The sequence below is a fragment of the Elephantulus edwardii genome, unplaced genomic scaffold, assembly GCF_000299155.1.
Source record: "Elephantulus edwardii isolate Elephantulus edwardi_28Jun2011 unplaced genomic scaffold, EleEdw1.0 scaffold00248, whole genome shotgun sequence".
NCBI lineage: Eukaryota > Metazoa > Chordata > Mammalia > Macroscelidea > Macroscelididae > Elephantulus > Elephantulus edwardii.
In genome coordinates, this window is record NW_006399998.1 from 540826 (window position 1) to 545971 (window position 5146).

Genomic DNA, 5146 nt, shown 5'->3' on the forward strand with positions numbered 1-5146 from the left:
AAATCTTCTAGAGGGTCACCCATGATTTGGTTGTGACTCCATGATACACAACAACATTAAGCATTATATTATACTTTACACTGTATTAGTGATTAAATAATTTTTGAAAAAAAAAACCAAAAAAAAATTTTTTTGAGCACTGTTCTAGGAAAATAGAAAAACAATTTTTTTGAAAATCACTCTAAAATAATAAATTTTTAAAATACAAGCCATTTCCCTTTTTTATTTTCCGCCTGGAACCATGGAGGCTGCCGTGGAGAAGAAAAAGAAGGTTCCTGCAGTGCCAGAAACCCTTAAGAAAAAGTGAAGGAATTTCACAGAATTAAGGGTCAAGCGCCTTAGAATGAAGTTTGCCAAAAAAAATGCTTCAAAAGGCAAGAAAGAAGCTTATTTATGAAAAAGCTAAGCACTATCACAAAGAATACAGGCAGATGTACAGAACTGAGATTCGGATGGCTCGGATGGTGAGGAAAGCTGTCAACTTCTATGTACCCGCAGAACCCAAGCTGGCATTTGTCATCAGGATCAGAGGTATCAACGGTGTGAGCCCAAAGGTTCGTAAGATGTTACAGCTCCTTCGCCTTCGCCAGATCTTCAATGGCACCTTTGTTAAACTCAACAAAGCTTCAATTAACATGTTGAGGATTGTGGAACCATATATTGCATGGGGATATCCAAACCTGAAGTCTGTCAATGAACTGATCTATAAGCGTGGTTATGGCAAAATTGATAAGAAGCTAATTTCTTTGACAGACAACACTTTGACTGCATGATCTCTTAGTAAATATGGTATCATCTGCATGGAGGATCTGATTCATGAGATCTATACTGTTGGCAAACAACTTCTTGTGGCCATTCAAATTCTCTTCTCCATGAGGTGGAATGAAGAAAAAGACCACTCATATTGTGGAAGGTGGAGATGTTGGCAACAGGGAAGACCAGATCAACAGACTTATCAGAAGAATGAACTAAGGTACTAGAAGATTGAGTCTGAGCAGCATGAAATGTGTACTAAAGAAGGCTGAGATAAGATTCATCAGTGCACAAGAGAGTCCTAAGGCACTGCAATAACAACCTTGAAGTGTCAAGAGCTGTGGTGCTAAGGCAACGGCTATTCCTTTAGGAGAAAAATGGGCATCTCCCATGTGATTTACAGCCCCAGAAAACAAACAGTTGGAAGGTCAGCAATGAGTTTTAAATACAGCAGTCAACTTGGGCTCTAGGCAGTACAAGTAGTTAATGCACTTTGTTAAGTGAAAGACTGGAGGTGTAAGTCACTATACATCTAGCTGACCCTCCTAATAACCTATCCAAAATGTGGTGTGAGTTGAAGCTTTGCCATTTTGCCTCCAAGGAACACTCTGGCTCCACTTTCTCCAAGATCTGCTTACTCTTTTGGCAGCAGTGGAATATCCATCATTCTTCTAACATGACAACTCAAAGACTCATGTCAATTCTTATTCATTGTCAGTTCATCCTTATTCATTGTCCAGATTTCAGGTGCATAGCAGGTGTTTAGAAACATCATGGCTTGAATCAGGTGCACCTTAGTGACATTACTTTTCAGAACAATAGATTAATATTGTGTGAATTGGGAAATATAATGAAGTAGAATTTGGATACACAGTGATAGAACCAGTATGAACAAAGATACAGAAAAGAGATGTTAGGTGCCATCAAAAGGACTACAACTCAACAGTGCCAATATTTAAACCTTGCCCGATTTGCACCGTCCTTAAAACAATCCTCAGCTGTGCACAAGCCCATTATTGCAGTCATGGTGTCAATCCATGTATTGGAAGACAGTCTACCTTCCTGCCTTTCTCTGTTTTTTTGTTTTGTTTTTAAGAAGACCAAAGTCCAGCTGTTTTTCCTGAAACACCTACCTCTTGCACTGCCAACCTTTGACTGTCCTCCCCTCCCCACCTCCTTCTAGAGATATACCCTTAAAGGACTGACAAAACATGTCTAAAGTGGAGATAGAAGCCCAAGATAATGGACTTAATATCACAACTCAAAGCATATTTAATAAACATCTGATCACTTGTTTGATACAAAAAAAAAGAAACTACAAGCCATTTGTAAGTTGGTGAGCAGTTAAAGGAGTGATTAATATGCAGATTAATAAGCTATTAATAAGCAGATTGGCAAAAAATAACCCAAACTATGGAACATATAAACAATGGAGTATTATGCATAACTAAAAATGACCAACAATTTACAAAATACTCAGAACATGAATTAAATTAGAACAAATTCTGCTGAGTAACATAAGTCAGTCACAAAAAGCTAATTTTGGAAGTGCGAAGATGTCAGTATGGAAACTAAGGTGTGCCTGATACATGCCAGGTCTTTGCAATCACTTGCTATGCATCAGAGAGCTAGACAATGACTAGGGATGATAGAAAAAAGAATTGATGACTTTGAGCTGTGGTCCTGGAGAAGAGTGTTGAATATACCATGGACTGCTAGGAGAACAAACAGGTTTGTCCTGGGGAGGGTGAAGCTGGAATGCTCCTTGAAGTCAAGAATTCTGAAGCTTCGCCTGACATACTTTGGGCATGTTGCAAGGAGCGACCAGTCCTTGGAGAAGGATGTCATGCTTGGGAGGGTGGAAGGACAGTGCAGGAGAGGAAGACCCTCGATGAGATGGGTTGATTCAGTGACTGGGATAATGGGAGTAGATCTGTCGGAGATGGTGAGATTGGCACAGGATAGGGCAGACTTTAGGGCTGTTGTACATAGGGTTGCTATGAGTCGCAGGCAACTTGATGGCACATAACAACAACAACAACTAGTCATTGAAGCTCAACATCAAAAAGACAAAGATTCTTAACATTGGGCCAATTGACAGCACCATGATGGATGGAGAAGAGACTGAGGTTGTTAACATTTACAGTTTGCATGGCTCCACAATCAACACTCTTAACACCAGCAGTCAGGAAATCAAAAGACGAATTGCATTGGGGAAATCTACACTAAAGAACCTCTCCAGAGTGCTGAAAAGCAACTATGTCAGTCTAGAGAATAAGGTGCCATGGTCTTCGCAATTACTTGCTATGCATCAGAGAGCTGGACAATGTGTAAGGATGACAGAAGAAGAATTGATGCCTTCTCATTGTGGTGCTGAAGAGTCTTGAACATACCATGGACTATCAAAAAAACAAAGGGGTCTGTCTGTCTTGGAGAGGGTAAAACCAGTTTGTCCTTGGATACTAGAATTTGAACACTCCATTTCACATACTTTGGGCACATGGCCAGGAGAGAACATCATTCTTGGAAGTGTGGAGGGATAGGACAGGAGAGAAAGACCCTGGATGATATAGTAACTGGGTTTCAGAGCTGCTGTACAGAGGATTGCTATGGGTTGCAGACAACTCAATGGCACATAACAACAACAAACAACTAGTCATTTATATTTTCAAAAATCTAAAACTAGAACATGAAATGTTTTATACATGGACAGAGTCAACCTTAGAGTACTAACAGAGATGAGAATCAGGAGAAAGGGGAACAAAACCAAAATAAAACAAAAACCAAAATTTTGGTTTATATTTTTTTTTCTTGTTGTGTACCATTGAATCAGATCTAACTAGCATAGGAGGAGATTGCTCCTCCTTCTCCAGCGGAGCATCTGGTATATTCGAACTGTATATCTTTGGGATTAAAAGCCAAATGTTTTACAGTTTGTAAATCTATGAATTGTTAGATTTGGGTTATTGAGATAGAAAAATATTTTGATGAATTTGTAAAATTTTAACTGGAAGTGAATAATTTATATTTTATGATATTCAACCAGCTAATGTAAAGATCTGATCTTATCAACATTATTATAACAGACTGGGGGTGGGGTGGAAATTCAAATTAAATAGAGTATAAATAAAATTTCTCAACTTTCTAATCCTCCTAGAATGTTATCTTAGTTATGTTTCCCCAAAGCAAATATGGCTCATTAACTTTAATGCTTTTTCAAATTTCAACAGAAATGGCTACATTCTATACCTCTCTAGACAAACAGATTTCAAAAGTAAATTAGACCCTCATACACATTTGACTTGTTATCCTTCTAATTTTACAATAGTCTTATGCAGTATTTGTCCTTATGGGATTGAGTTAGTTCACTCACCATAATGCTCTCCCATGTCTCTTCCAAGTTATGTAGTATTTTTTGAAATCATTGCTCCTAAGTACTGCATAATATTCCATCGTGTGAAAGTAACATAGTTTCTCAATTCATTCATTTGTATACGGACATTTTGACTCTTTCCATTTTCTTGCTTTGAGGATAGCGCTGCTATGAACATTGGTGTACAAATCTCTGTTTTTGTCTGGGTTCTATTTTCCTTGGGGTATATTCCTAGCAGTGGAATAGCTGGATCATGTGGAATTTCTATGTTCAACTTCTTTTTAGGAGATGCCAAACTGCCTACAATCCCACCAACAGTGCATGAGAGTTCCAGTCTCAATGTTGTTAGAGACAACATTTCTTCCTGTTGTCCTGTTAAACTTTGCCACTGCTACAGGAATGAGATGAGGGCTGCATAACACCATTATTGTAAAAATAGAAGGATTACTTGTAAGATGTGTATCAGAGTCTAAAGGGTTTAAGGGAAGGAGGAGGGGGTAGAAGAAGGAAAACTTGAGGTCACAGAGTTTGGTAGACAGAGTGAAAGACTGAAGGAATTAGGAAAGGTACAATAGGGACCTGAAAAGGTGGAGTATTGGTGGGCATGGATCAATGGTGATATATTTTATAAAACACAAAATATAAATTATAATAAACACAATGTGACTAGAGGTATGCATGAAACACAATATATGTAAATGAAGCATAATGTATATGAATTTTATATGTAAACCAATATAAAATGGGAGAGGGTAAGAAAATGGAAAGAGCACAGAATAACTGTACCAAAAAGAATAGTCCAATATGAAAATATTTCAGAAAGCAATATATAAAAAAAGATTCAGTGGTAATGAAAGAACAAGTTTAAGCTGCACTGAAAGCATTGGCAAAAAGAATAAGGCCCCAGGAATCGATGGGATAACAGTTGACATGTTTCAAATAACAGATGCATCCCTGGCCTCAGTCTGTGCCAGGAAATTTGGAAGACAGCTGTCTGGTCAACTTGTTGTTGTCATGTGC

The 5146-nt window shown here is 38.1% G+C and overlaps 1 pseudogene; it reads left to right on the top strand.

Annotated features, from left to right (window-relative positions):
• The first annotated feature begins 241 nt into the window (after window positions 1–241).
• On the top strand, window positions 242–972 carry LOC102864679 (annotated as a pseudogene).
• Window positions 973–5146: the final 4174 nt, after the last annotated feature.